The 8,921-nt window shown below is 45.0% G+C and overlaps 1 long non-coding RNA gene across 1 annotated transcript; it reads left to right on the top strand.

Annotated features, from left to right (window-relative positions):
* The first annotated feature begins 2,729 nt into the window (after nt 1-2,729).
* LOC127297394 (uncharacterized) lies at nt 2,730-4,443 on the top strand. Its single transcript, XR_011744152.1, has 2 exons — nt 2,730-2,926; nt 4,217-4,443. It is a non-coding gene; the product is annotated as an uncharacterized lncRNA (long non-coding RNA).
* Nucleotides 4,444-8,921: the final 4,478 nt, after the last annotated feature.

Raw genomic sequence — 8,921 nt, 5'->3', positions numbered from 1 at the left:
TACAGGATATAACCGGGCAGGTATGAAGATATGTTCGATGAAGACGACGTTAGCAAGGTTACCCTTCCGGCTTGGCGTGGGCAGGGTTATGGACGCCACTGGTTATCTTCAGGACTCTTAGTCCAATTTGTATCTTGTCCGTACTCGGACGTAATCGATCTTCTGTATGATTTGGATCTTTGTATTGTCTATTTGTATCTTGACTCGTCGGAGTCGTTGTTGTAATATATGTTTCTTGTGGGCTCTATTGTAATCCTGTTGTAATGTTACCGCTCGTGTTAATTCCTCTGGCATCACGTGTGTGATTCGTCGCGCACGTCGTGTCGGAGGGCGTCTCTTGATCGATATCGTGCGGATTTTGACGGGATCGCTGGAATCCTCATGGTACCAGTTCCGGGGCGTCACAAGTTGGTATCAGAGCCTCAGGTTGACGGTACCCCACTAGTCCAGCCTTTAGGATAACCTTGCCAATGGTCGTTGAGTTTAGAGTGTCAAAACTATTTTCTGAAAATTCGTTGGATAGTTCTAATTAGCTCTGATTTTTCTCCTTACCTCTATTCTTTCTCATCTTACCTTTGCGAGTTTGAATCTTCTCTTATCTGTTTCTCTGAGTCTTAGGTTTCAACGCGGGTTTGACGATCTTTGCCTTTATCCTATTAGGTCCGATCTTCGGAGGTCCCGACGAAACCGCATCATCAACAACGGAACAATGACTTCTTGTTAGTGGTGTCGACCCGATCAACCTGGAGCAACAATTCTTGTTAGTGGTGTCGAGAAGATCAACACTTCGCCAGGAGAAGGTTCCACCTCAAGGTCGGGTGTCTATCAACATGGTACAAGAAGATCCGATAGTTTAACCAACTCCCCCTTAGGTTGACGTGGAATCTCGGGGCGAGATTCCTTGTTAGTGGTGTCGATTGTAACGGCCCAGGGTAGCACACCTATTAGAATTGTTTGTTGTTTTTCTTTTGTGCATCATCATGGCATCATGCATATTTTTGAACTCCAAAATTATTTTATTAAACCCTATTTTATTTCTAAATTATTCCCCTCTTTTTATCTCAAATGAAAATATAATTTTCTCTGCTTATTTTACTATATAAAAACTATTTGAAAAGGTTTTGTTAACAAACAGGAAAATAATAAAAGGAAAACGTTTTTTTTTTTAAAAAAAGAAGGAGGAGACCTCCCACCGGCCAGGCCAGGCAGCCCAGCCGGCTCCCTCTTCTCCGGCCCAGCTTGGCCCACCCGGAGGTCCACCAGTGGAACCCTAGGGTTCCCTGCCTTTTTGCAGTCCACCTCCCCGCCGCCGGTCCCCTCTTTTCCGGAAAACCCCCTCACCTATTTCTTTTTCTGTCTAGACCCTCCCACCTCTCTCTGAGCCTCTCCTCTCATCCCCGACCCAACCTCGAGCGCGTCGCTCTTCTCCTCGCTCGCGAACCGCGCCCCCTCTCGACCTCGCTTCCCTCTCTGCCCGCATGGCGCCGCCGCCGGCCGTCGCTACCCCGTGCTCCACCGACCTTCATGCCTCTGGTGTCCGCCTCCAGTATCGCCACGGGCTCCTTGCGCGCCGCCCTCGCCCAGCTCTCCCTTGCACCGGCCACCGCCTCCTGCGCAAGCTCGAGCGCCGCCGCCACTTGTTCCTCGTCGCGCGTGGCCCCGCCTCTCCATCCTCCAGCCCGGCCGTCACCTTGACCCCTTGCTACTGCGCGCCGCCGGCCTCACCGTCCCTCCTTGTGCGAGAACGCACCCACCGCTCGCCCGCGTCTGCTCCTCGCCGGTTGCTGGGCATCCTCCTGTGAGCGCCGCCCTCCTCCGCTCGGTCGCGCGCCGCCCGGCCGCCTCGCTTCCATTCCGTCATTTGCTGGGCCGCCGGCCACTGCGCCCCTGCCTCTAGCCGCGCCGCCCCGTTGCTGTTCCTCCACCTCCGCCTCAGCGCAGAATATCTCCGTGTGTGCACCTGCTTGTCCTGGTCGTTGCCTCCTGCCTCCGCGCGGGGTCAACAAGGTGTTGGCCAGCCTGCCTTGTGAACGCATGTATCTTGTACCACTTTGTTCTATTGCTGCTTCTGCTGACGCGTTTCTCCGATCCCGTGCTGCAGTGATATTGTATGTGGATGTGAGGGTGGATGTGGTGGTGTGGTGCTACATTGGGAACTACAATGTTAAGATGATACGTGTTCTTCGGCCACCGAACGGAAGAAACTGTGTCGGCGGTCTACTTCCTTTCGTACTGCCAAGTTCGTCATCTCGTCAGCGGCCAAAGGATCCTTGTTGCCGTTCCAAGTATCACTGACGTCTACTCAAATTCGCCATCAGCAAACGAAGCCGGAACCTCAAGGCTTCTTTCTCGGATTCGAATGCCGAGACATTCGCTTCATCTTCATCTTCTCCGAAACCGAATCCGGCGACCGCCTATGTTCCGGTACCGTGAGACCCCAACCCTAAGCCAACCTATTTTATAAATGTGCCATCTATAACTTGTTGCATTTGCCATATCATCATGTGCCGCATCGCATGTCATATCATGGGGTTGTTCGGGTTGATAGCGATTCACCTAATAATTAAATATGGAATTGTGCGGGATTGCTTATCTCTTATCCCGATTCCATTTAAATTTGTGTAGCGCACCTATGACATGTGTTGCCATGCTAATCAACATTTAATATAAGGGGTAGATAAACAACTCGAACCTAATAATTTGTGTGTCGGGATTCCGATTCCGCTTAAATTGGATAAGTTGCATCGCCGCATCATGTTTGCCATGCCATGCATATCATCTTGATCATGCTGGATCTTCTTTATCCGTAGTAGTAAGACTTGCATACGTTGTGTGTTCCAGCATTTGCTTCTTCCCGGATAGGATCACGAAGTGGTGTGGTGAGATACGACAAGTCCTCCGGATGTTCCTCGGCAAGCTTTAACAGGCAAGCATTTCCCCTATACTCCTGTCCCTGCAGGAGTCGCTCACCTATTTTATTTTGCCTTCTCCCTTATGCTATCCTTAAGTTGCGTTCTTGTCACGTGTCCTTTCCACTTGTTACCTCAAGCAGCCCATATTGCCACCACCACCTCCTACGGCTATTGTTTGGTTATCGAGTCTGCCCTTGCGAGTCGTAGTGCATGCTAGTGCTGTCTTATCTCGTTACCGTTATTGTTATCTTATTGGGTTATATGTTGGGAAGAATCATGGCTACTTTAGTTGTTAACATTTGTTTAGCGGAGGCATCGGTGGGTCAGCTGATCGTTTTATGACGGCTCACTTGTGTTTCCTTAATCACTTAGGACCCGAGTTCTTGTTATCTGTTCCGAGACTGAGCGCTCTAACCACACGTGGGTATGCTTACCGGGTCTCCCCTCGACCACTGCCGGAATCTACAGCTTTGTCCAGTGGCCACAACTAGTTTGGATGTTTGTTTTGTTTCTCCCGGGCGTGCAAGCTTGTTTCTTTGTGGTCAGATGATATGATGTTACTTTTGGGGCCTTGTACCCCGTTGTCTCTTGCACGTTCGTAGGTTGCGGAGCCGCTGCGAAGTGGTCATCCCGCTGGGCACTGATCACCTAGTACGCTGACGCAATAGCTGAGTCCGCTTCGGAGCACGGCCGGACTCTGATACGGGTTAACTTAGTTAGGTGGCTTCCTGGACATTGTTGTAGTGAAGGAGAGTGCGTGTCGTGATATCCACCTGTCGTAAGTGGGTTGAGCGTGCGTGTGGGCACATTTGGGCACCCCTGCAGGGTTACAATCTTATCGATAAGCCGCGTCCGCGGTTATGGACGACTTGGAGCTGTATGACTCGACCATAGACAACTTACACCTGCTGTTTCAATCATAATAACTTGCGTAGTAAGTTAGCACAACTCTAATAATAAATGGTTAAAACTTGTCCACCGTGTGAGTGCCTTTGTAAGTACTTCTTGGCGAAGGGGGAAAGTATCGGCTGTGTTATGTTTGCAGAGTATAGAACTGTTAGTTTATGCGCTCTCTCATCTTCTCTGATTAAACGAATGTTGTAGAGTGTCTCTATAGGTTTTTAGTGCTTGCGCGTTGCCGCTTAACCCCACCATATTGCCTATGACGTTCCTCTTGCGTCCTCTAAGTCCCCTGCGTGCCTCAAGTACAAAGGACCACTGGTTGACGAATGCTTATACGTCTTGAAGTCTTGTTAAGTACGAACCCGTACTTATTGCTGCTTCTACGGGATATAACCGGGCAGGTATGAAGATATGTTCGATGAAGACGACGTTAGCAAGGTTACCCTTCCGGCTTGGCCTGGGCAGGGTTATGGACGCCACTGGTTATCTTCAGGACTCTTAGTCCAATTTGTATCTTGTCCGTACTCGGACGTAATCGATCTTCTGTATGATTTGGATCTTTGTATTGTCTATTTGTATCTTGACTCGTCGGAGTCGTTGTTGTAATATATGTTTCTTGTGGGCTCTATTGTAATCCTGTTGTAATGTTACCGCTCGTGTTAATTCCTCTGGCATCACGTGTGTGATTCGTCGCGCACGTCGTGTCGGAGGGCGTCTCTGGATCGATATCGTGCGGATTTCGGCGGGATCGCTGGAATCCTCATGGTACCGGTTCCGGGGCGTCACAAGCATGCTGGCGAAGCTAGGCGGCGTCTACCCGTGTCGGGCGCTTGCGAGGCTGTGGCGGAAGGGCGGCGATGTTGTCGTCGGCGATAGCACGCGCGCGGGCAGGGGAGCTTGTCTGGCGGGCGGCGGTCGTCCAGTGGAGCTCGCTGGAGAAGGGAGAGGGCAAGAGGGGCCCCGGGTCGACGGCACACGTCGTCGCTCTGTGGCGTCCAGGGCGTGCCGATGCGCACCCTGGCGCGTCTTGGACGTCGTGGGCGCATCCCGTTCCCAGCAGTGGCGGGTTCCTCTTTGATCATGGAGGGCACATGCGTGTTTAGGGGAGCCAGGGGGAGCAGAATGGCAGGGTTGGCCGAGCTAGAGAGGGGAGGAGCTAGGGTTGGCTAGGGCTAGATGCTCCATGGCCGGCATGGCCTGGCTATGCCATGTTTGGCCTCCATCTAGGGTTGCTATGCCAGGGTTGGGTGTAGAGGGGACCAGGGAACATGTAGAGGCAAGGTGGTGCACTAGGTTGGCAAGAACACTATTGGAAATAGTGTTTTGGGATTTGTGCCTATTTGCAATTTCAAGTTTTTGCCAAATTTGTTCTATGTAATGTAGTTCCAAAATTTGAAAATAGGTTGGTTGGATTGGTTATAATGACCAGAGACTCACAATGGTGGTGGTGGAATTTCAAAAATAAAAGAAATGCAAAATTTGCAAAGTGGGGTGATGTTGATGTTGTTAAAAAGTCTCAACTTTGCTTGAGCATAGTTTTTGATCCAAGCTGAATTTGATATGGTGGTCTTTACAAAAGTTGTTCACCTCTATGTGTACTTGGATGAGGTGCAAAGAATTGGATTTGTTTGGTTTGAAAATCTCAAAATACAGGGGCTCAAAGTAGTGACCAGACTGAAATTGGCAGATTTGACCATCATTTCATGTGATCATAATTTGAGTTCAAATTTGATTTGATTTGAGTTTCTTTGATTCCAAAAGTGTTAATAAGTGTTTAGTAACATAATACAACTAATGGTGAAAGCCAAATTGGTCTAGGTCAAAGATTTGCAAAATGTCCATAAGCACATGTGTGTGTTGAATTGGATTTTTCTTAATTTTCCATTTATGTTCTCTTGATCCAATTGGGCATGTGTGAGGATCTATTTAGGGTTAGATTGAGTTTGATAAGAGTTTCAAACCATTTGGAGAAAGTGTGGGTGCATAGGTCAAGAATTGAGTATGATGGCTAAGTGCCACATATGCCTCTATGCATATGTTTAACTTATTTTTGTTTCTCACTTGGATTAGTTGGGGAGTACTAGGTTAGGTTTGTTGAGGTATTTCAAATAATCTACACAAGGTAGCCATGGCCAAATTTATTATTCACAATTATAGCCATAGGCGTACATAGGCATTTTTCTTATTTAATAACACCTCTTTTTATTTTGTAAATAATGGATGGTGATAAGAGGGGTGAAGTTTAGGGTTTAGTGGGGTTTACAATGGTTCACCACCATTTATAAAAGTAAGAAGGGTATTGGTCAAGATTTGCATATTCGGGCTATATGCCCACATGTCTTTTTATTTTATTTTAGTTCCTTCATATTTGAATCCACTTTGGTTTTGAGATGGTTAGGGTTTTAGGGTTTTGGAAGAATGTTCAAAGTAAGAAACAAACAATCATGGAAAAACACAAGCATTAGGTATGAGCACTATGCATAGCACTTTATTTAATAAAAGTTTTTGTTGGTTCTCATTTTTGGAAACTGGAAAAATCATTTTCTCTTTGTTTTAAAATTTGGGATGTTACAAATTCTACACTACAAATAGTTTTGATGATTTAGTCTGCTCATTTAAGTCTGAAAATTTCAATCCGTGGGAGCTATTGGGTGCTTCAGATAACAAGAGAACGAGTTCAAATTTGCATTTCTGATATTCTAAAATTTTGTAATAGGTAGTAGTAAACTTTCATTTTTGTTGGGAGGCCATGGCCCAGGTTGGCCCAGCCGAAGGTCCGCCAGTGCATGATGCGTTCATCGGCCACTTGATCAATGTTGTCCATCATGCGATAATCTTTTTAGTAAATCCATCATGCGATAATGGCATCCTTTAGAGATAATTTTTTATCCTTTTTTTGCAAGTAAAACAAGAACTTTATTACTCACAACGGGTTACACAACGGCCAGACTCAAACATCTGAATAATAGCTTTAGGCCCTGAACCGCCTCAAACACTAGATCCATCCATACTCGCTGAGTTAGTCCTTTATTTCATCGAGAACTCCCTTTAAAGCATAATACTTATGTTCTCCGTATCAATATAATCCAATGCATGGATAGATCTTTCACCCATCTGACTAGTGGCTCCAACATAGGTAAATATATATATATATCCCTATATTTTGGCATGGCCCATCTTACAGTACAAGTAAACATACTCATGTTATCTTTGGAGTACAGTTGTCAGGATCAAGACTCTTTTTAGGTGTTTTAACACTTTTTATATAAATTTTAATGATATTTAGCATGTTAAATAATGTTTCAACTATGTGCAACAAAATAATGTACATTTTCTCAAAGTTCAATGGCCCGTGGAATCTTGATCAGATCTCATTGCTTTTTTTTTGAACAATGATCTCATTGTCAGATTAACACTTTTCAACTTTGAAAGAGTGATAAGAAAATAATCATATGGCTGAGAATCAACAGAAACTGTTTTTTTTTATCAAAGAAACTTAGAATTCAATTTCACTAACAAACTGATGAATCGATTTGTCTAGTTTATTGAGATTCACCCAATCTTACAGGCACAAACTTTTGATACATGATAATACATAGTATGAACCACTTCCTTGGCATTGTCAAAAAATTGCACAACATCAATAAATATCTGAACAGTAGCTCCTACCGCCATTGTAACCCTTCTTCTGACAATCCATCTGGAATAGAAAAGTTGAGTATTTCGGTAATGGTTTAATGGTGGTAAAACATGCACCATAAGGTGTACAAATATCGTTCATGGTAACGTGACCTACAAAAAATGAAGTATAGCATCCCCGTTAGTATTAGCATATGTAGTACAAACTGCATGAGTCACTCAATATTTCTTATTAATAACCAATGTGCTCATATATTTGATAAAATTGGACCAATATAAAAACCAGGCATACCTTTGTTTCTCCCTGTCGCACCACACAAAAATAATGTGGTTGTCAACACCCGGATTTTTAAGTCCAGATGCCTATTATGCCATACATCGCAATCCCAGGAAGATTATTGTTGCGAGACATAACAGTCGATATCATAAGTCATCATTCATTACAAACCATACTTATCTTACAAATTTAGATCACATGATCCATATTACACAACTAGTTGATCTAATGATCAACGAACACAATACATAGCGGAAGCGTAATAGAAGGGGACTATCTAGTCCACAGGCCAACGCTTGACGTTAGAAGAATCCTAGTTGTCGTAGACGTCCTATTGGCCGTCATCTTGATAGTTCTGCTCCTCTTCATAGTCTGGCCATTTGAATAACCAGGGACACAGCCGTGACTACTTTAAGTACTCGCAAACTAATACTAGTGTAAGTACCATTAATTCTAGTAAGGGGGTGCTAAGCTCTAGTTTAATTTGCATAAAGCCAGTTTTAGTTCACAAATATTTGATAAAGACTCTTCATGTGCTAACTAACTCAAGTGGGAACATCAGTGTCATTCCCATAACTCAGTTGGTTTTCAAGTCAAGTCACCCTTCAATTCATCAACCATTTTCAAGAAATATCTGACCCCGGAAACAGTATGGCCTTTCCAACCGTCTGTAATTGTGGACACGGCTATTCGAATAGATTTACACTCTGCAGAGGTTGCACACTTGTGCCACAACATTTGATTTCATCCGTCAGGGGCAACCCTGAATCATCGTAACTCAGTACGCGGATCATCAACCATAACCTTTCACTTACATACCCTAGTATAGGTACCTCTCCCCATGAGCTTGGCCTCCCAGTGAAGACCAACTGTCAACCTGGGAACTGCACAGGGCTTGGGCCGTACATTCACCTCATTTCACAGCATTCCTCTTACAACGGAGGCAGCCTCGGCATAACCCCTATGATGCTTGTTCAGAGGGAACCCATACTAAGATGTATAAACTTCCAATTAAGCCCTACCCAAAATAAGGTATTGTGGGGGTACTGAAATTTGGAAAGGTATCGCATCCAAACCAACATCAGTTTTGATCAAACTCCACCATATTATTCAGGTCATATTCACCTTCAAATACCTTTCAATAGAATGACTCATCATTCCAAAGTTTTCCAATTCATTTCAAATCACAA

Source organism: Lolium perenne, chromosome 4, assembly GCF_019359855.2.
Source record: "Lolium perenne isolate Kyuss_39 chromosome 4, Kyuss_2.0, whole genome shotgun sequence".
Lineage (NCBI taxonomy): Eukaryota > Viridiplantae > Streptophyta > Magnoliopsida > Poales > Poaceae > Lolium > Lolium perenne.
The sequence above is the reverse complement of the archived record's forward strand: the minus strand, read 5'-3'. Positions and strand labels throughout refer to the sequence as shown.